Below are 23765 nucleotides of genomic sequence, written 5' to 3' on the forward strand. Positions count from 1 at the left end.
CCCATATGGGGAGCCCACCTGGGTTTGCCCATGTTGGACCTACTTAGTTGACCCAAGTGGGCCCCAGATAAGATGCCCATTTTGAGCCCATGCCCACTCTGTACCCACGTAGCCCATGTGTAACCCATGTGGGCCCCCCACATACACGTGTTTGCTCAATCTGTATTGTGAAAAGCGCCATATAAATATATTTGACTTGACTTGACTATTTGACTTACATAAGCTATTGCAAAATATGACCAAATTCTCATTATTTGCAGAATATTCTGCATGTAAACAGTCATTGATGCAGACAACCGAGTCTCATTTACCACTTACAGTTTTTTCCCCTTTAACATGTTTCATGGAGGCAGGTTAAACAGGTCACTGTGAAATTTGATGTTGAAATAAGGCACGTCTTGTGCAATAGTTCATAGATGATAACATATACGTCTTGGTAGATAAATAAATATAAATCTGTAATTTAATAGCAACTCCACTTACATTATGAAAGGGCATTTCAAACTGAAATATTGAGCAATTCAAGTAGACCTAATAATGTCCCTGCGCGTTCTCGCCGTGCCCTGATGCATCAAACTGCAGGAACACAAGACATCTGTCGCGGTTTGGAGTCAGAGGAGCTCGTTCTGGAGAAATTTCACCAAGGGAGTTCCCCTCTCCAATCAAGACAAGGAAAGAGGCCGGGCGGGTAGTCTCGGTCAACCCCACTCCCCCCTCCCTCCCCCCCTGCAGCTTCACGGGGACGCGCGCTGGGGGATCCGATGACGTCACAATCACACTGACACACGCGCGCGCAGATTCTCTCTCTACATCTCCCTCTCTCCCGTGTCTATTCTGGGAAGCGACGCTAGGAATAACCCCGTCTACCCCCCCCCCCCCCCCCCCGCCCCCCCCGAAGCGGACTAACTCACTTTCATCTCTTCCTGAAGCAAAGAGCACCACATTGCACTCCAACACCTGCGTCTGCAGCATTGTAGTTGTGTCACAATTCGAGTTTAACTGATATTTTGTGTCAGCCTGGAAGCGACAGTGGCGTTTGACACTCTTCTGGAATGTTGTGGGCGGATTTGAAAACGTTTTACCGGTAAGTGCTAGTACACCTTGTTCTTACCCTATGTCAGGGAGTGACAATTCTTTTGAAAGCGTGATTAAGTAAAATGCCTTGCGGACGGGTCTCCTCCGGTTATTGGGACATGTGGGGAATACCCAGTTTGCTTGGTTTGCAGATAGGGAATATTGCGTAATATTCTAAGGAATTTGCTCGGCTGGTGCGAAAAGCGAAATAAATCTCTATCCTAAGAGCGACTGTCATTAATGTTGAAGGGTCTGTGCTGTTTGTGTTGTTGTAGAGCGTTGGTTTTTTCAGCATGGGTAATGTTGTGATCTGTATTTTCATGTACACACCGCCAGTGCGCGTGTATGTGTATGAGCAGAAGAGAAGGTGGGTGGGACTTTGGCTCGTTCCGGGAATGTTCCATGACGCGCTCGCAGTCAGTGAAGGGCCCTTTTAGGGAGACTCTCGATGTGCGATTGTTGCTGAAGTCAGGTTGCACTTGCTATAAAGGACCATGTTGTGATATGATAGAACAATTAGCCTACTACATTACATACAATGTCTTTAATTTACATGTAATTAGAGAAGTTAAATAATTAAAGGGATGCTAAAGTATATATGAAGAGAAGACCTCCGATGCAAAAGCCTCTAAAAGCCACCTCTGTCAAAAATGAGATAATAATATTGAGTGAATGCTCTCCGCACATATACATGATTAACTAACTGTATTTTTTTATGTACATTTCTGAAATGCACTTTCTGTAAAGCTGCTTTGAAACAATATGTATTGTGAAAAGCGCTATACAAATAAATTTGAATTGAAATTTGAATTGAACATAGTATACGCTCATCAAATACTTTCACTTCAAACTCACTAAATCCCAGACTCAGCCCATTCAGAAATGCCGGTACTTGGGTAGAAACCTATACATAGGAGCCTGATAAAAATGTTAATATTAAACAAAGATTTTAGACGGACTTAGAGGCTTTTGCATCTGAAGTCTTCATATATATATATATATACACTCACCGGCCACTTTATTAGGTACCCCATGCTAGTAACGGGTTGGACCCCCTTTTGCCTTCAGAACTGCCTCAATTCTTCGTGGCATAGATTCAACAAGGTGCTGGAAGCATTCCTCAGGGAGTTTGGTCCATATTGACATGATGGCATCACACAGTTGCCGCAGATTTGTCGGCTGCACATCCATGATGCGAATCTCCCGTTCCACCACATCCCAAAGATGCTCTATTGGGTTGAGATCTGGTGACTGTGGAGGCCATTTTAGTACAGTGAACTCATTGTCATGTTCAAGAAACCAATTTGAAATGATTAGAGCTTTGTGACATGGTGGAAGTAGCCATCAGAGGATGGGTACATGGTGGCCATAAAGGGATGGACATGGTCAGAAACAATGCTCAGGTAGGCCGTGGCATTTAAACGATGCCCAATTGGCACTAAGGGGCCTAAAGTGTGCCAGGAAAACATCCCCCACACCATTACACCACCACCACCAGCCTGCACAGTGGTAACAAGGCATGATGGTTCCATGTTCTCATTCTGTTTACGCCAAATTCTGACTCTAACATCTGAATGTCTCAACAGAAATCGAGACTCATCAGACCAGGCAACATTTTTCCAGTCTTCAACTGTTCAATTTTGGTGAGCTCTTGCAAATTGTAGCCTCTTTTTCCTATTTGTAGTGGAGATGAGTGGTACCCAGTGGAGTCTTCTGCTGTTGTAGCCCATCCGCCTCAAGGTTGTGCGTGTTGTGGCTTCACAAATGCTTTGCTGCATACCTCGGTTGTAACGAGTGGTTATTTCAGTCACTGTTGCCCTTCTATCAGCTCGAACCAGTCTGGCCATTCTCCTCTGACCTCTGGCATCAACAAGGCATTTCCGCCCACAGAACTGCCGCTCACTGGATGTTTTTTCTTTTTCGGACCATTCTCTGTAAACCCTAGAGATGGTTGTGCGTGAAAATCCCAGTAGATTAGCAGTTTCTGAAATACTCAGACCAGCCCTTCTGGCACCAACAATCATGCCACGTTCAAAGTCACTCAAATCAACTTTCTTCCCCATACTGATGCTCGGTTTGAACTGCAGGAGATTGTCTTGACCATGTCTACATGCCTAAATGCACTGAGTTGCCGCCATGTGATTGGCTGCTTAGAAATTAAGTGTTAACGAGCAGTTGGACAGGTGTACCTAATAAAGTGGCCGGTGAGTGTATATATATATATATATATATATATATATATATATATATATTATACACTCATACGTACGTACATGTACATACACACACACGCACACATGTATATATGTCCTTATTCATATATGTGTGCTGGGCAACGATTAATCGCGATTAATCGCATCCAAAATAAAAGTTTGTGTTTACATAACATATGTGTGTGTAGCTACTATAATTATTTAGTATAAATACACACACATGCATGTATATATTTAAGAAAAAATTGTTATTTATATATAAAATATTATATTTATATGTAATATAAATTATATATAAATATATATACTGTATATACATGCAAATATGTCTTATACATGCATGTGTGTGTATTTATATACAATTATAAAATAGTTATACACATACACACATATTAAAGGCATAGGCAGTAAGGTTATGTAACAGCGAGAATCATCAGCATCATAGCAAGCGCAGAAGTAAAGCTGGGTCAAGGGTGTAGCTAAGTATTTACAGCCCATCAGGCAAATTAGTTTATTTGACTATGCCAAACAGATGAGCCAATGCCCTTTGCTCTGGCTTGATATATATGTCCAGGGTAAATGCATAAACACACCCACAGTATCTCTTCCTGACACTGACATATGATACATAAACATCATTTTGTTTTCCATCACCTGGGTTCTATCCATCAAGAAGCAACAGACAGAGTTGGAGGTTTGACAAATGTCCTTACGCATTTTTTCCACAACAGAATCAATCACATTGATTCCATGTTGAGCTTTGACACATCTAGGCTTTCTGGCAATTTGTTTGTAATTGTTTCTGTTGGAAAGTCACTTTTAAAGGTAAAGTGACCCACCTTTATGTTCTCACTTTAAACACACGCATACACGCACACATTTATGATTCACCTCTAGAAATGGCTTTCATTCCGTAATCCCAACATAAACAAATGGGTTCCTGGAAGCAGAGAAGCATATTCATAGGCTTCAAATTCTTAAGTGCCAAATTTGAATAAGCGTTCTTTGTGACGGCCTGTTCCTCTGTGCCATTAAATGCATTAAATGCAGAGAACCATCAGCACAATTTTAGGAAGGTAAAGGTCACTCTTCTACACTTACTCAAACCACAGCAGTGTCAATTGTTACAGAGGGCACTGCTTTCATGTCTTTTAGAGCTCATACCATTTTGAAGGAACAAACTGCACACTTTAATTGTATTTACAATTTAGCAGATATGAATATATGAATAAATATATGAATAAATGAAAAATAAAATACATTATTTAGTAAAATACAATATTTGGGACAGAGTGTAAGCATATTTGTCTAACATAATTCTGTATTGTTAGCTAAGCAGAATCATAAATATTTCAATTCTGGAGTCACCATTGTCCTGTTCTTGGGGGAGAAGGAAAACGGCCAAACCTATTATATTCCTGATAAAATACCAAATTTACCATTTTAATCACCAGTACTTTTTGTTAACTGTTATCATATTTCTTAATTATACGAAAAATATATCCATTTTTAACTCTATTTTGGCTTTGTTTGAGATCAGTATCATGTATCGAACCAAATCCTGACATAAATGTATTGTTACACCCCTAATTTAAGGTAGGCCTACATTTAATCGCTTGAAGTGAACTCATGACCTTGGGGTTGTTTGAGCTACAAGAAAACTGGCATGCACCAGTTGTGGTTAAATGCTGAATTGTGCAGTGAGCCACTGTTGTTTTCTGTTTGCATGATGAGGGGAAGGATTTGTTCTCATGGTGCTGGTATGGAAGGAAACAGTTGAGGCGTATCACCGCTTACACAGTGTGACAGAATGGATGCCTGCATCTGGGCTGTGCTTTTCCACCTGTTGCCTTAGGTTACATAATTGCATTTCTTGTTGAAAATACAAGGTTAAGAAGTAAGATAGCAATCTGGGGTGGCCACGTACTTGGGGGCCGATTCCTTATCGAGGGCAATCAGAGATGAGTGATGTGTGGATGCGCTTCTTTTAATGTGGTTTTAACAGTTAGTACAGCATACATACAGCCAATACTCACTATTTCATGGCAGTATTAAAACACTAGATCTAGCCCTCTAACTCGCATTGCAGTGTTAAATTGAATCTGGTAAGGATGCTGGGAAGAATCTGCATATGTGTGTTGTAATCCCGAGGTCGTCTTGAGAGTGTCGAGATGAGCCGGCGTCTGTGTTGACACCCCGCCAGAGTGAGAATGCTTCACGTGACGTCCTCGCTCGCTTCAGCTGCACACAACAGGAAATACTCACGGCCTCCCCTCCTTCCTGCTTTGAAAAAGAGGTAGTCTCTTGCTCGCGCTCACTCTCCTGCCCTTCTTTTCTTTCGTTTTGAGCAGCACCACCAGGGCAAGGCGAGACCTATTTTAATGCCTGCAGCCATTGCCCGTGTGCCTTCGCCGTGGTTGACGCCTCCTCCGGACCGTCCGGCCAATCAGAGTGTAGCTGCTTACGCCGAAGAAACTTGATCGTTTTTTTCACTCTTTTGCTCCTTTCTCTGAGCAAGTGAAGGTAGCAAGAGTGGGAGCAACCAAAGAGTGTGCGAAAGAGGAGGAGGGAGAGAGAGAGAGAGAGAGAGAGAGAGAGAGAGACAGGGAGTGAGGGAGAGCGAGAAGGCTGCAGACAGCGGTAGGGAAATAGCTTCTCGCACAGAAAGTGAGCGAATGGTGATTGTACGAGCTTGCACGATTGCCACAGCAGAGAGGAAGGAGGTTTGGAGCCCTTGAGGATCTGAAGGATGCCATGCCATGTCGGGTGAGCAACTGACCTGGGCAGGGGGAGATAGTAGATAGGTAGATAGGAGCGGTGGAAAAAAATGAGAATAAAAGTAAAGAAAAGCTGGTTGTGTTGTGGATCGTGGTTTTGTGCTGCTTTGCTGCTTGTTTTTAACTCCTATATGGAGTCTGGATGAAGTGACAGCTGGCTAGCGGGCATTGGCAGGGGATCTGACCCATGATGGACACATTCGCACAAGTTTAGTGGCTTACGGGAACAAGTTTTTAACCCACTGTCATACCTTTGCTGATAATGTGTAGTGTTAAAATACAAAATATCTTACTTGATTATTGATAACTTATGCACTAGAGATGACATGGCATAATGAATATTGCTGTACATATTTTTTGTCGGTATGTGTGTGTGTACTTTAATAAAAAACAGTTTTGCATGCACTAATGACATTATCTATTTCTGAACAGGGTGTGTGAGGAGGGTGTGTACCTGGATTAGATTCCCGGGACCGTCAGGAGAAGAAAACCAAACACTGGGTACAGTATGTTTGAGATATGTTATGTTTAAGACTGTGCCAACAAACATGTCGATTTGCATAAATTAGCACAGGTGTTTATGCTATGCTCATAGCTGTATCAATCAGAAGTTCATAAAGTGGCGACGTCATCAGTTTCTGTGTATTTGGTAAAGCATCCCCTGAAACGCTTGTGTAAGGGTGTATGACTTGAAACCTATCACACTTTTTTAAACTGCAGTTTCCGAGCTTTGTTAATAGGACTGAATAATTAATATGCAGGTAATTGAGTTGGGCTAATTATTCATTATAAGAATGATGAATATCATCGCAACAGACTGATTTAGGAAGTATTTCTCGGCTCTCATTATTTTCAGTCACTTTTGATGAACCTGTATTCAACTTTTTCAGGGATGAGTTTAAGATAACAGAGAATGAATTAGTTGGACTAGAATCTGAAAGAGGAACTGAAAATAGTAAAAGTAGAATGCATTTTCTAATATATTCTTGAATTTAGTCATCTTCAGTGCATGGATTGTTTTAGCGGAGGTTTTTGAGGTAGGCCTGATAGACTGTATTTGTCCTGTTGTGTGCCACTCTTTGTGTAGGCCAGACCTCTTCTGTTTTTCTTTCTTTCAGTCTCCCTCGACCATATGCTCTGTATACAAAGAGCTGTTTGTGACTGTACATAATTTGCACCATAAAAATAGATGTATAAAATGTTGATAACCATCAGGCAACACACAAGCCTGTCAGTGGATCAACAAAATTGAGGCACCAGCTTCACTGAGCAAATTGTACAAGAGTGTGTATAAAGGTAAATTGAACGTGTGTTGGTTGATTCAGGGTGTGGTGAAGTCATGTCTGTTATAGTGTGTGTTTGTCGGTGTGAAGCTCGTGGTTAGCACCGGGCCGTAGGTAGTGTGAACTGTTGTGTCTGTCTGAACCGGAGTATTGTGGGTGGCGAATGTTGATCCATGCCTGAAGCAATCCAGTGATGTAACCACAGTTTGCTCGAGGCGGTGGAAAAGGCAAGCCGTTGGACTTTTCTGTTTGTGTTTAGTCTGTAAAGTTCAGGTTATGTTGAGCAACAATTTTAAATAGTTTGATCGATAGGCTGAGAGGTTTTGTCATGCTGATGTGTATCACTGTGGGTTAAATGCCATTTGATTGTTCTTGACTCCAATTCGCTAGAAGTGTTGTGATGCTTTTTGCTGATTTGAGTTGACGGCAAAGGGCCCTCTGGTTATCATTCGCTGTGCTAATTGGAAAAACATGCTGCCTCTGGAAGAGAGACAGCTGTACGACAGTAAGGCATTCATATGTCCTCTTCTGAGTGGCAAATGCTCTTACCCTTGTTTACCTCAGGGAGCGTGAGCGTGGTGGGCATTAAGAGGTCAAAAGGTCATTCTGCCAATCCTCTTTGAGTGAGGGGTTGGGTTATATTTGGGTCAAAATGATAAAGGTGATGAGTGGAACTTTGGTATTGGTGCTTTTGTGTATGGAAAATACTTTTTATGCTCTAAAATGCAACCTGTTGAAGTGAATCATCATGCCAGATAATATGTTAACTTGAACATTGGTATGCTGAGTATGACTACCTGTAGTGTAGATATTGATACAGATCTCCTGAGCTCTTTGATTCTATGTCTGTCATGACAACTCTCGGAGTGATTGGCATGGTAATGGGTATGACAATGTTGTATGTTTGGTCTTGGCGGAATAGATCTGCTACACTGCCGCTGCTGCTTTTATTGCTGCTGTAGGTTATTGCTGCTGCTGCTGCGGCAGAGCAAGTACAGGACTTGCTACTGCCAATACATACACGACACGCCGCTGTGAGCAAGTAAGACATGCTGCTGTGCTGCTGTACAATATAGTGTACATGAATTACCCGCAGCAGATCTATACAGATGGAGCTGGGGAAGGCGGAGGGTTTTTGAAAGCGCACTGCACTGCTAAGGCAAATGCTACCCAAGTATTTGAAGGTTGAGTATGCAGCTCATTGGCTGCTGATATGGCAGGAACCAATCAGCTGCGTCCTATAGATAACGATGTGACAAGTCAGTAACTTGTCTTTTTGAACTCAAGTGATTAACCGGCTCAAGTGATTAATTTGTTTCGGGATTCAGGCCACATTGGTCATGCTGTATTTTTCTGATTCACTAAAAAGTACCGACTCGTAGAGTCATTTGGTTGTGTGAATCAGACTACTCTGGTCACACTGTATGTTTGTTTTGTGTGAAGCCCCAGGACATCTCAATAGAAAGATGTTTTTATTGACAATATTTATATGTAGTCTTTTCATTTCAAATTTACAGCACACTGTACATTTAATGATATAACTAATATTATCTCCGGTGTTTTATGATGAAATTCTGACCCATTATTCAGCCCATTATTGTCATCAGCACGTTGTCTTTGGCATTTTAGTGTGTTACTAAAATGACTTTTGGTGTAGTAAATAATGCATTTTGAAAATGCCTAAAATGTTTTTTATATCACATTTTTTGTGACATTATTGCCACCCATGAATACCGGTTGAACTTTTAACCAGCACGAACATGATGTCATTCACTAAGGTCAGCAACAGTCCAGTAATAACAGCAATAAGTCAGGACTGAGTAATGCTTCTCACCTTCTCAGCTTTCCAGCTCAATGTGGCTGGCGATGGAGGATTTTTGTTATGGATTATATCGTTCATAAAATGGTCATGGTCAGGGCATTTCCTGACCTGTGTGTGTATAAGTAGATGTTTGTCCCTATAGTGCATGACACTTTTCACCCTATTAAGGGGCTGTCAGGTCAGGCATCTTACATCCCAGGCAAAAAGGTCAAAGCTGCCAATGCAATGACCACAGTCCTCTGGAGAGAGACATGCTTCCTGTCTTACAGTTCTTTAATGTTAAGCCTCTGATTGCTGCCAACTCAGAGCGCAAGCTGTTTAAAATCTCTCTGAATAGTCGTCAAATGTACATTCTCTCCCAAACAGGGAGAAAGCAATAAACAACTGAATGAAATCGTGCATGGAGAGTGACTCTGAGAGTGACTGACTGTTCAAATCTGTGCAAAAACATTTGCAAGCCAAGTTTCAAGTTTCAGATTCTTAAAATGCAATTTTCTGTATTTTAAGGAATATTCCCTGTTTACTTCCATGTTGGGCTGCACAATTTGGGGTGCATACATTTTAGGGCTGCACGAAACTGGAAAAAACTGACATTGCGATATTTATATTTTCTGTGACATACGTAAATTTCAATATGAAAACAGATGACTTGAATAGCTTTATTTGGAAAGAATTAATCATTTTAGAATGATTGAGGTGATTTTGTAGGGGAGTGAATCTGAAAATAAACAAACTACAAGCATTAGATAAAGACAATAGAACAAAAATACAGTGCTTTATGTTTTTCAGGTCAAGTCTAACAGTATCCAGTTACAGAATTTGAATAATCAAATGCAAATAACACTGCACTGTCTGCACTGTATAAATAAAATATAATTAATCTTTGTTAAAGCTACAAAAATGACACAGTCAGCAGCGGGTATATTAGGCTGCTGTCACTTTAAAAGCTAATGCACAAATCCAATACAATGATACGTATACATTTTATTTTTCAATTGTTTTCTGTTCACATAAGCCATATGTGACTGTGTTTACTAGTATGCTTGCCGAGGCTGGTATTTTAACAGTGTTGTGCTTGTATGTGTCTGTTCAAGCTCAAACAGAGGTGGGTGAGAAGTGTGTGTGCACAGAAAATGGGGTGCAAGCTCGAAATGAGTTCTCTTTCGCATCTTCTTGTGCTCGAATGGCTTAAAATCGCTTGAATGTTTAAACTGACAGATCCTAAAACACGTGCAAATGATAAACTTTCACTCTATGATGGTTAAACTTTGCAATTAATCCGATAATCACGTGCCTGGTCCGTACGGATCACAGATCAACTACGATTCACTTGACATCGCACATACTGCGATGCGACAATCACGGATGCGCACATCGCAATATCGATGCTAAAATGATTTATTGCGCAGCCCTAAACAAAACAATTTATTTGATTAAATTGCAGATTATTGCGATTTTGGTTTTACTTATGCCTCACAAGAACTCATATTCTTGCTTTTTTAAGATAATACATTTTATCATGGACATACATTTTTCTGGTACACAAAACATGATGGCACCAATGCTGTCGATTTGAGCCCAGCTAGTATCAAACCTTAAATTTCTTTTAAAAATATGCTTTTTTGAGTATGCACTATGAAATAAACTCCATAAATCAGACGTAGTGTGATGGTAGTACAGCATAATTTACCCAGATGCACTGCCTGTTTACAGTTCCTTTATGCTATCTGATATTACTTAAATCCTTCCTTGATACATTTAGTCGTCCATTAGCCCTTAAGTGGAGGAGGTGGTCTATGAGCGATTGACTTAGTAAAACACACAGCATGGCAAAAACACTATGCATGATGATTATACGAATATTTCCCTGTCAGCAGTTGCATGTAATATGCTAATGGTGGATCTTGCTCATCAGAAGAACACAAACCTCCTTGATATACAACACTGAGATGACTGTTTATGATATGAACAACAGCAGGGGTTCCAGGTCACGCCGACGGCTCGAGGTTGAGGAAAACGAGAGCTATTGGTCAGCCCGCCGCTTTTGTGTGAATCCCGATGAAGACAATGCACAAAAGCCCCCTAAAGCAGAAACACATACTTTGTTACTATGGGAACCTACCAGAACTGTGCTTTGTCCTTGATGGAATCAGATGGATAGAGAAGCTGTATTAGTGGAGCTTAGAAGAGAGAGGAACAGACAGAGAAAGGATGAATGATACAGTACATCTTCCTTCGAGTGAATTTCAGCACGGTGGGGAGACGCTTGACCCTCAACCCTTGCTCTGATTGATCTGTCTGTATTGATTCAGTACATTAAGAATTTATTATGCTGCTAGAAGTGTCACTAGATTACATGAGCTCTTTGCTGACTAATTAGGTAACAGTAAAAAATGACAACAGTGTATCGGCGAAAGGTTCTACACACACATACACATGTAAAGAATGAAGCACATGCCGCACAGGGACCAAAACCAGTCTCATCTTTCCCAAGCAGAACAATAGTAAGTGCAGGTGTTTCATCTGATCAGAAATAGAGCACCCACCCACCCACACACACATACAGTTATTCAAAGACACACGGAAACTTGTACGTACGCATCAACGATCACACACATACAGTCTCATTCACCTAAACCGTTTACGAGTAACCACGTATGGAGCGCACCTTTCTCTAACAGACAATGTTACATTAGATACAGTGTCTGTGGGTCGGAAAATAGGTTAACGGAGTTGTTACCCAAAAATGAAAATTCTGTCATCATTTATTCACCCTCATGTCGTTCCAAACCTCTATGGCTTATGTCTTCCATGGACTGCAAAAGGAGATTTTTTTTTTTACTAATGTCTTGGTCACTCTCTTTTCAACTGAAAGGAATGAGGAGCTTTCAAGCTTCGACAAAGGACCATAACTATCAGAAAATATCATAAATGTAGTCCATACAACTTGTGTACTATATTAGAGAGTCTAGAGTCTATGGGACTGAAATTTAAATTGTTATTCACTGATCTTTCTTCCAATCCAGTGGGTCTGCTACAAATTGATTATTGAGATAGTGAGTAAGAAAGTCTGATTCATGAACGAATCTGGTTTTGGGATCTGGATAAACCAATCAATTGAAAAAGATTTGATTCAAACGAATCGTTTGTTAATGAATCGTTTGTTCAGTGATTTTTCTCTCATAAAGTCTTGCATAATCTTGGGCAGATGTGAAGTTTTTTCAGTTAATAACAATTTTCAAATAGCTCTTCACACAAATTGTATTGCTTTACTTGTTATGTAGCGCATTTGTCGTATGGACCACTTTTATGATTGTTCAAATTCTGGACCCCATTCACCTTTACTGTATTGAAAGAATATTTATAAATGATTAAAATGCCTTTTGTGTTGCAGTGAAGACAGACAATTATACAGGATGACATGAGTGTGCGTGAATGATGACAGAATTTTCTATCCCTAGGACTATCCCTTTAAATAACTGTATTTTGGGCCCTGTTTTACTGCCAGGCTGTACAGTAGACATTCAGCACCGCACAGCCCCTCAGTTGTTCTATTCTTCCTCATGCCACTTCCAGATAACAGAGCATTTGAATTTGAATAGCCCAGGATTGGACAACAAGCGTGCGCGCTGCTGTTTCCTGTAGCCGGGCAGAGACAAGGCGAGCGGCGTGTGTCCGTAGGCAAAGCACATGGAAAGCAGCGAGAGAGTGAGCAGGAACTGTCCTGCCTTGCTCTCCCACACACCGCGCCGCACACTATATTCGGCGTGCTGGCAGAGAGCTGAAATACGCCCTCCTTTCGTTTCCTTCTCTTTGTCAATGCAAATCGCACACCGTCCAAAAGCTGCACAGCTGCAACGGAGCACGCTTCCTGTTTGACAAGGTGCATGCGTGAGCTTCTGCAGAGGTGGAGGGATGCGTGCTGGAGATGAAGCCGGGCCTGTGGTTTTCATGCCCACTCGGTTGCCACATGCAAGTGCGTGTGCGGGCGCTCAGCTGTCTCGATAAGGTCAGATGGCGATGCTGTTTCTGGCGTGGTATTGCATCACAGTAAGAGACCCATTACATTTGCGGCAGTTTCACGAGTTGAACCCCGGGTTCTAGTGATGCATATCTCCCTATCTCGCAGACTCCCCTGTGCACTGCTATCTCTCCCCGGATGTGTGTGGAGTCAAAGGCGGACAAAGAAGCACTTATATGACACCTCTTTGACTTAATCCTCTATTTTAATCATGCTTAATCTAGTAACCCAGCATCTGCAGATGACCAGCAGAATGCGTCGCTAATTTGCATGAAAATCCGTCATTAGATTACTAACATCATTACATTACTAATACCCAGTATGCAGATTACTAGAAGGATGATGATAGCACCAGATGGCAATGAAATCAGAGACCGTAAGATAATTGTTTTATTTCTTCACACATTCAGTTTTAAATATATGGATTTTTTTATTTTATTTGAATATTTCCATTGAGGTTCACTTATAATGTTAATAAAGTTTGTTGTTGCGCATCAAATACAAATACATATCTGGAAAAATTATTTTTCAACCCTCATTCTGACCCTCTGTCTGGAATAAACCCTTTTTGAGGGTTTCAGTATCCGGTCACTGTTATGATTGGCTAACGTCATTGAATTGAAAAAAGTATCAACGCCCACTCGCTATTGCACATGAGAAAATGTTTTGAAAACATTATCCATATAATATAATGAGGATGTTGTTGTAAATATGCAAGATATTGTAATGGTAAAAATACCTCTTATATGTCAAAAGGTCAAGGAAAATTGTATTTCTCACGTCATGAACACAGTTGGTTTACTTTAAGATCCCAGGCTTTTTTAGTTTTTACCCTTTTCTCAATTTTTGTTGTTGTTGATCACATATTCCTGGATGTAGGAATAAGTTTATGTATTATCATATTACTGGCTAATACATTCATCGACTGTTATTATTGCTCATTATAATGACTTTTTGGCAGTGGTTTGTCAGAAAGCTGGAGAAAATAGGAAACCCTGATTGGGGGTTATTCAAGGAGAGCTCTGTTTTCACTCTCTATTTTCCTGTGGTGCTTGTTGAGCAGGTGGTGAGCTGAGCTCGGTAGGATTGGTTGGCAGAGGCTGTTTGTTGAGTTGGTGAGGTGGCAGCTGCGTTGAGCACCGAGCAAAAAGTAGCGCTTTCCTCCCTCCCCGCCTCACTTTCAGCACACCCACGTGCCACCCGCATGCCGAAAAGAGCTGCTCTCGCCCCACTCTCACTGCGACGGGATGAGGGTGTAGCGAGGGGGTGGTGGTGTTGCAATCAGTGCAACGGAGTAATGAAGAAAGATTTCAGTATAGATCAATGTCGTTAATTTTTTTTTGTTTTGTCAATGATAACGAAGACATAAAAACTGCACATTTTAATTAAACAATTTAACCTATTGTTTTCAAAAAATATAAAAAATACTAGATATTAACTGCACCAATGTTTCATTTGTTAAAATATATATATACCGGTATATATATTTTAATATTTTGTTTACATTTTTTTTTTGTAAACTAAAGCATTATTTTTCTTTTCTTTTTTTTATTTGAAGCAGTGTTATTTTAATATTATTTATATACTATTATAGTATTTGTTAATCATTTGAATTTAGCTTTTATTTTTATATTTCCATTTTTCAGTTTAATTTTATTTTACACCACAAGTTTTTTTTGTAATTTTGTTATGTGCTTTTGTTGTTTTTATTATTATTATTTTTTTTAACACAACTTCTAGCCTTAATTTCTTTTATTTATATTTAAGTTTTAGTTTTAGTAATTTTGGTATTTCAGTTAGTTGCCTTTATTTCAATGAAGGAAAATAATTTTTGATATTTTTAGTTAAAAATAACAACACTGACACTTTTAACACTTTTAGTGTAAAATAAATTATTATAATATGATACAAATATGGACTAGATTTAAACAATCTAGTCAATATTTTTGTCATATTATAATCATTTATTTTGACTAGATTTAAAGACAAAAACTAAAACTAAAACTAAAAAGGACCAATGCTATGGACAGGGATTTAATCCTGCATTCAGGGGTAATTGTTTGCCTTTTTGTCTGTTTTTAGTATCTGCACACTATCTAGTCATTGTTTTGCTCATTTTGTCAGTCTTCATAATAAGATTTACTTCCTATCTCTATCATATATTCTCGATATTTGTTCACTGGTGCAACAGCAATCTCATCTATCTCCTCTTTTTGAAGGTGACCTACTTATAAGTAGACGTGGAGTATTTTCCCCATTGTGTGGTATAAGGCAGGTAATCCCATAATGTATGTCATCTGTCATCAAACACTCTTGCATATGGAGGATTTGGCTGGTGATGAGGGGGTAGGCCACCCCCCTACCCGCACGATAAGTGCCCTGCTGGGAATGGAGCACCTCCGACACTGGCCTGTTGGCTCAACTTCCCAGGTCAATAATCCAACATTCTGTCATTAGCAGTCCCACGCTGTTCCTCAGCAGCTGTCCTTCACACTTGATAGCAGTACATTGAAGTGCTTATTAAACAGAGCAAAGGCTGGACAGTGTGCTTCTATTGACATAAATGAGTGGCGGACTCAGCCTCAGCCTCTCTGCAATCAGGAAGGGTGCTTGCGATTAATTAGCGGCGGTTGTCTCTTCAGCGGAAGATGCAGCCAAGAGTGCACCTAAGATGTTTGTCAGGAGACTAACAACAGCTCACATGGGAATCAAGAAGCTGTTACTTAATTCTGCGTCAAACCAAATTCCTAGGTTTGTGTGAGATAAACCGAATCTGATAACCAACAACAACATCAAATTGAAATGATTTCATTTTCTGTAAAGCTGCTTTGAAACAATATGTATTGTTAAAAGCGCTATACAAATAAATGTGAATTGAATTGAATATATTTGAGGCCAATTATTGCATTTATGCCACCTCTAAAGAAAAGTCCTTTTAAGCTATAATTTTTAAAATATTTGAATTATCTCAACATTTCCAATTAATTATAGCTTAAAAGTACTAAAATAATTGTTAATGTTATCAAGGAGACAGAATTAAGAGGAATCGGAACTGGAATCGCTAAATTAACCCTTTTTTATTGTAATCGTACAGTATTAGAAATGAGCCACCCTATTTTTTCAATAGCCATTGAAAAAAAGAAAAAAAAACCCACACACATTGGTTGACCACAATTGGACATCTGTTATCCATCAATGGGTTTAATTACGTTAATGAAGTTTTACGAGGTGAGAGACAGAAAAGAACATTTCTGGATGTCCAGTATATGTGGTTCTGATCTTTAGGCATTTGTGATGGAGGACAACCATGAATCTAGATCTGTGTTAAATTAATAATTCCTATCTTGCCCTCCTCGTAGCTTTTGACTGATCCATGCAGGATTGCCAACATTTTATATACTCAGGAGTGTTCATTTTGTTTCCTAATGAGACATTTTGTCATGACATGGCCTCCTATAATTTGTTGTTCTTCCTGGCTAAATAAGAAAACTCTGGACTCTGGACTACCCAATAGACTGCTTGGAATGTTTTTATTAAAACTGCCATCTTCACGTAGTCTGGTGATGAATAGCCTGCTAAATCTTTCCCTTGCTCCAATTTACTGCTGGGATTAATAGAAGCCAAAGTTTAATTAGGGCATGCGAGCGGAGACACATATTAAAGCTCTTTGTTCTCCCTGTACATGAAAGGTGATTACAGGTAGTACAGATCTATGTATCACTGCCTTGGAAATACACCTTTAGTAAGTCACCTTTACTAATACTCAAAATGCCGGTTATTTTGGGTATATCAGTTGATTTGGTTGTGATTAGGTTTTAAAGGCCAGTAAATTAATTTACTGTATGTGTTAACATTTCTCTGATATTATTGAGTATGTATACAGAGAGGGCTACTTTTAGTCTTGATGTATAATATCCTCTTGCTGTTATTTCTTAGCCATTGTATTGGGATACAGCCTTGTTTTATACCTGATGAGGTTGGATTTTGGTTCTGGCTAAGGACACTCTTACTATATCTCACACCGTTGAGGCAGGGAGTTACAGACGTTATGAATCAAAGCTAGCAAAGTGCTGACAGAACCCTCGACTTATTACTCACCTGACGTCTCTGTCACAGAATTTCTTTTTCCACCAAAACAGTCCCTCCAGACAAGTTGGAGAGAGATGTTGGAAACAACAGCATCATGGGATTGGGTTTTTCTAATGTGCCTCACAAATTAACTTGATATTTGTCTCTAGCTAGACAAAAACGTTATGACATTTCATATATTTGTATGTACTCTAAATCAGGGCTGTAACGACCCTAGACACCATACACATAATATGGCCAAATTGTCCCCCTCAAATCCATCATGCATCGCTCTGTTTGACGAAAAGATTCAAAAGTTACATTTTTAGGCTGGTCTGCCTCAGTGGTCTAACACTCGTCAATATCAAAATGACTGAGATGGTCAATCAATTTGAAGAAGGCGGGATTTACTGTTCATAGAAGCCGAATATGAATTACAGCATGATGCTTCAGTTTTAACGGTGCAAGAATGCGAGGTAAGATGTAAGTAGCTAAATATTTAATATTCAACAACTGTTTTATAGAAATGTTTAAATGACCAACAGTATACAGTGATGCAACACTACTCTGCGTTTTTGTAAAATTTCACTGTTTTGAAATGAAAATATATCATTTATGTGATTCATTAATTCATAACATAATGTGAAGAGACGAAAAGCATTAACAGGGCTCTTTTTAGCACATTAAGCATACGATTAAGAGTGAATGTGTGCATGTTTTAAAATAAAAATATTATTTCAAGTTCAAACTGTTTGTAGTTCTTTTGCTGTTGTTATTTCTTTTTCTTTATTACCTTAAAGGGATAGTTCACCCAAAAATGAGAATTCGGAACACAAATAAAGATCTTCATTTATGTTCCGGAGATGAACGAAAGTCTTATGGGTTTGGATCGAAATGAGGGTTAGTAACTAATGACAGATTTTTCATTTTTGGGTGAACTAACCCTTTAAATCCATTTTTAAATCCTTAAAATGTTTAAGACATGTTTACGGCCTTGCTCTGAATCGCTGTATATTTTGAGTGAAAAATTGAACAAAACTGAAGTAGCAAAACTTTTGGTGTGCTGCCCAGCGTGTTTCTGAGGCATTTAGATGCATGCGGGCTACTGATGTACATGCCTTTGAGTCTTTGCATTTGATTTGTGTTAAGCTCCTCTTCATCACAGGAGGACGGAGGAAGGGACGGAAGGGCCGCCACTCCTCCTCCTTTGAGCCCGGATCCCTTGATCAGCGCATTCAGAGGCTTTACAGCCGCCTGCACCGCCAAACACGCAACCGCTCAACGTACAGTATGTGTGGCGCACGCCGCTTCAAAGTCCCGAGCTGTCTGCCTAGGAGCATTGATCCCAGTCTCTCTGAAAAAAAAAGAAGTAAAAACACTGACAATATTAGCAAAAGAGATGAGCCCTCAACTTGACGTGTGTCGAAACATGCTCTGCTTTGAGAGCCCACTGAGCAAGCAAGGGAGTCTTGAATAAGACGAGTGAGGGGGGTAACTACGCTTCATGTCATGCTTTTTTAAACACTTTTGGCTGTGAATGTTTCTTCATGCGGTGGAAGAAACGGTGGCTTTATTTTTGCTTGAGCGACATGTTCAACCAGCTTGTCTGGTGACAGGAAGCATTGCAAACAGAGATATTATTACGCTGACAGCCAAAAAAAAAAAAAAAAAAAACATTATTAGATGTCTTACCAGATGTGTGAAGTTTGTGATGAGATAAAATAGACCTGTGGTATCATTATTTGAGTGTTTTTACTTTTGTTTAATCCATCTGGTCATCTTCACAACTGACCCCATTAGCATGGTTTGTTTCATTATGCCAGCCTTGTCTCCTGTTGCCAGACTTTTGACTGTGCCATAAAGTCAGGTCTTCATTGCAGCTTTATTCTGGCCATTTTAAAGCACAGTTTTTTTTAGGTGCTGCAAAATGTTGAGGGTCAGTAGTACCCATTCCTCTTTTTTTTTTAAATGACTAAATTAATACTTTTATTCAGCAATGATGCATTAAATTGATCAAAATTGAGAGTAAAGGCTTTCTATTTCAAATAAATGCTGTTATTTTGAACTTTTCTCTTCGTCAAAAAATTGTATCAGTTCCCACAAGAAATATAAAGCATAATGTTTTCAACATTGATAATAATAATACATTTCATGAGCACCAAATCAGCATGTTAGAATGATTTCTAAAGGATCACATGACACTAAAGACTGAAGTAAAGATGCTGACAATTCAGCTTTGTCATCACAATTATAAATTTAAATTGAACATTTATTCAAATAGAAAGAATTTATTTTAAATTGTAGTAATATTCTGTTTAAATAAATGCAGTCTTGGTTAGCATAAGAGACATAATAGTCAAAAACATTAAAATAATCTAAACCCCAAACCTTTGAACATTTGTGTATATGATGAATCTTTATTTCTGAAATCATTTATTATTATTATTTTTTTCTCTCGTGCTATTTTCATTGTTATTGCTTTTTTTTCATTGTGCAATATGCATCAGATGGTCATTAAATCGTTCATGGGCAGTCAGTGGTCATGCCTCTGAGTTTGGGACTATTGCCCAGATTTCAAATGCTATTTTATTTTAATTGTATGGTCACTCAAAACACAAAACCTGATGATAAAAATCAGTATTTGATCACTTTCCAAGCCTCAATGTTTTTTTTTTTTTTTTTTTTTTGTGGTCATGAGATGGATGGAAGATTACACAGTCGTTTAGCGAAGCGCACTCGTTTAGCTGGATGACTTTGTGATCTTTGTTTCCTCTTCTATCAGGGGTAGCCACCTGCTCAGTGAGATGTCAGTGATGTCTGCTTTTCCTTGCTCAACATGTGGTGTTATGTTGGGTGGTTGAGTGAGAGGAGGTGTTGCTGGTGCACGCGCACACACGCACGCTCACACATGCACACACCGTACTGGGAAGGCTTAGGAAGTGTGAGCTGCCACAGTGTCAGGTCTCTGGTGCTCCCAGCAACCCACTCTGAATACACTCAGCTTCCTGCCTGAGCTGACAATCTGCTCTCTTCTGACTGCTTGTGCGAGCATGTGTGTGCATTTGTGCGTGCAAGTGCAAACACTGTGAAATTCTGTTCCTTTGAAATGTCAGGTGCGCAGACCTAATGCAAAACTGTGTTAGTCACAAGGCGTCTAACTGTTCCCTGAAAAGACTTTACTAGCCTTGAAAGCTTTGGAGGAATAACATAAGAAAGTGACTTTACTTTCTCTGGAAATTGTAACCTGCTAGTACGATGTCCATTTAAATGGAACCAAAATATCTCAACCCTTGCTCACTTTCTCCCTCCAGTCACCCTCTGGCCAAAACAAATTGTGTGGCAAAGCAGGAACATTTTAAGTGAGACTCGAGGCGCTGTTCCTGGAGGACTGGATCTTGGCAGGGCTGTATACCGGTAGCGTGGCAGGAGGGGGGTTTCGCTTTATCTCAATTCTGTCTGTTTCCTCATCCCATCTGTGAGTTTGGCAGCCTTGTTAAACTGACATTGCTAGTCTTCTATCTCACCTTCTAATTTTTGCCCTGCAGCCCATCCAAGAATCGCAAGTGCATCCGTTCTCCCGTGCTGCTGGTTTCCATGGCGTTGAGGAAACGTGGTCTGTGGTGGCATGCCATGTTTGGTGTATACTGTGCACCAGTGGTCCTCCTTCCTGAAGTACTGTACAGGTTTTTTTTTTTTTTTTTTTTTTAAACGGACTGTCCTCAAGCTGTTGTTTGAAACAATAATATCTCTGGTCATGATTTAAAGGGATAGGTCAACCAAAAATACAAATTATGTTATTGATAACTCACCCTCATGTTGTTACAAACCTGCATGTAAAAAAAATTAAGAAACATTTCTTGGCTTTTGTTTCAAAAATCATACAGGTTTGGAATAGTATGCAAGGGATTTAGTAATAGAAACCTGTGGAATTATGAATAAAAAATACAAATAAAATAAAATAAAAAATAAAAATATTTTTTATTTATTTATTTAAATTAAATATTTAATATTCACATAACATAATTCAATTATAAAAGTATATAAAACTATAATAACTTTTTAAATATAATTATATATTAATAATTATGAGTACATAATAGAAACCTTCAATAAATATAGATTTTTGTTATTGTAGTCACACCATTATGGAATGATTTTACAGCAAAGTGTATTTTATTTTATTATTTTATTTTATTATTTCAACACTGTAATTCTTCTGTCAGAGATTGTTGCATTTTTGGTTCCTTTCCACAAATATATGCAGCGGCCATCTGAGGGTTTCATAGCCAACATTTAACACTGTCACGGGCTGGCAGTTTGCAGCACGGTGAGTAATGTTTTGAAGATCCAGAGAGGGATGTGTCCAAGTTTTGGACACAGAAAGCTTTGCTGTGTTTACCACAACTGTATGTGGCTCCCAATGAGACCGGGGCTTGGCACAGGAAGCTGAACTGTGTTAATTTAATTAGCACTAAATAGGTATGACAGTGTTCTGCCCAAGCCGTTTGGGATTGTAGGGACCCAGTTCATTCCCATTTGAGAGGGGAACTCCCAATTAGCCTACTATGTAGAGCTTTGAATTTTGATGTGTGAAATATTTTGGTCTTTCTTTACGGATGTTCAGTCTTGGATTGGCATGGCCTGAGTAGATGGAAGAGAATCGTTGTCTGGATTTTACAAATATCGTGCTGAGGGAAGCACTTTATTGGCTTAGACTATCTGCTTTGTGTAAATACACAGCACTGGAAGCCCTGGCAGTGGCGGGGTGAATTGATTTCCTCTGGTGGGACAGACCCTGGATTTGTGTGCAGAGGAGTGACACAGCTGCACTTTTCTCTCTCTCTCTCTCTCTCTCTCTCTCTCTCTCTCTCTCTCTCTCTCTCTCTCTCTCTCTCTCTCTCTCTCTCTCTCTCTCTCTCTCTCTCTCTCTCTCTCTCTCTCTCTCTCTCTCTCTCTCTCTCTCTCTCTCTCTCTCTCTCTCTCTCTCTGTCACTTCTCTGCTGCATCAAGGCCACTTTCAACCCTAGTCCTTCCCCCCTTTACTGTTTACTACTCCCTCCCTCTCCCTCCCTCACACTCTCTGCCGCTCCTACACTTTATCATGTTTTTTTTCCTTCTGACACTCAGTTTTTTTCCCTTCTATCTCTGAATATATTGTCGCATCTGGCTGTGAGTGTGCTTTAAGCACATGCTGCAACCTTGATAGATGTTCTCTTCCTCTTTCTCTCTATCTCTCTCTCTCTCCCTCCCTACTTGTCCTCCTCTATTTCTGCATCCTGGCTGTTGTAGGTCTGTATTTCTCTCCCCCAGCGAGCTCAGGATCTTTCCCCTGTGTGATGTCAGATGCGGATCTGGGTGAGCGAATGGGCATCCGTTCATGTATCTCTCGTTCTGCGGATGGGCTCTGGGAGAAACCTAAATTTAGCAGCTCCTCGCTCTCTCTGTTGTGTTTGCTGTGCATGGCTTAATTAGCACACAGCATGGCACAGTACGTTTTGGATGCATTATATAATGCGTTATATAATTGGATGCATATTTCATGTTGAATGTTGGAGAGGGAGGCTCTTTTCAGTCCCATCCTATAGTTGAAGATGAGTGCTAGTGTCAAGAAGAAAGTACAAGCTTATGTTCCTTTTGGAGATATGAGGCAGCTTGAGGGGAAACTGCTGCTGTCATTAACCTGGGAAATTCTATGCCAGTTCTGTCAAATCTGAGCTGCTAATCAAAAGGTTGCAAAAGGTAATAATTATCAAATTATACTGGCTTTGGATTTAGTACAGTGACAATATATTAAAATAGATTAATTGATAAATATATATTAAAAAAAAAAGATATCAGTATCAGGAGTCACTGTTCCTGCAAAAACTGCACTGAAATCTCTTTGGATTGTTTTATCGTTTTATAATTGACTGATAAACTACTAATGTAAAAAAAAATTATTTTCAGCTAACATAAACCTTTTTGCATTAAACATGTTTTTGAAGTTATTGTATAGTTGGCATCTTGTCTTTGTTGTGCGTGATTAGCCTGTCAGAATCTCTCTATGAGAGATCAATTCAAGATGTTTTCTAGTACAACGTTCTTTGTAAACGAACAGGTCTTGTTGATTGTTGGAGTAATTGCTGAAAGCCTCAATGAGTCATTTCTTTTCCCAAAAGCAGAGAGGTTTACAATAGATGTTAACAAGCTCATGGCATGGCACCAGCTTACAAATATCTGACTGGAAACGGGCTGCAACATAATAACCCCTCAGGAGAGGAACATTTGTGTAGTTTACAACTGGAACGTTAAGTGTCATGACCTGGCCGTGATATGGTAATGTAACGTGAGTTAACACAGATACACCCAACTGAGTCATTCCTTCACAAAGTCTTACAAGGCAGATTTGATGGTTGCGTTTGTTTCCCACTGCAGGAAACAATGTCACGGCATGTTGAGGTTTTCCTGGAGCAAACGGACGTTCTCGAACTGCTAACTGATTGCGATGCAATGCCCGTGGATGATAGT

General features: G+C 39.7%; 1 protein-coding gene across 4 annotated transcripts in view; it reads left to right on the forward strand.

Moving 5' to 3' along the window:
* The first annotated feature begins 939 nt into the window (after positions 1 to 939).
* The window catches only part of hivep2a (HIVEP zinc finger 2a), an 80231-nt gene continuing 57405 nt past the window's right edge, over positions 940 to 23765 (forward strand). Inside the window, exons 1-2 of one of the 4 annotated variants that reach the window (XM_056269466.1) lie at positions 940 to 1084; positions 6497 to 6574. The gene's annotated coding sequence lies outside the window, so the exon portion shown is untranslated. Of the gene's footprint in view, positions 1085 to 5667; positions 6049 to 6496; positions 6575 to 23765 lie in introns of those variants that run through there. The other 3 variants (XM_056269468.1, XM_056269465.1, XM_056269467.1) reach the window with 3 other exon arrangements.

Source organism: Rhinichthys klamathensis, unplaced genomic scaffold (assembly GCF_029890125.1).
Source record: "Rhinichthys klamathensis goyatoka isolate OS25496 unplaced genomic scaffold, OSU_Roscu_1.1 h1tg000281l_1, whole genome shotgun sequence".
Classification (NCBI taxonomy): domain Eukaryota; kingdom Metazoa; phylum Chordata; class Actinopteri; order Cypriniformes; family Leuciscidae; genus Rhinichthys; species Rhinichthys klamathensis.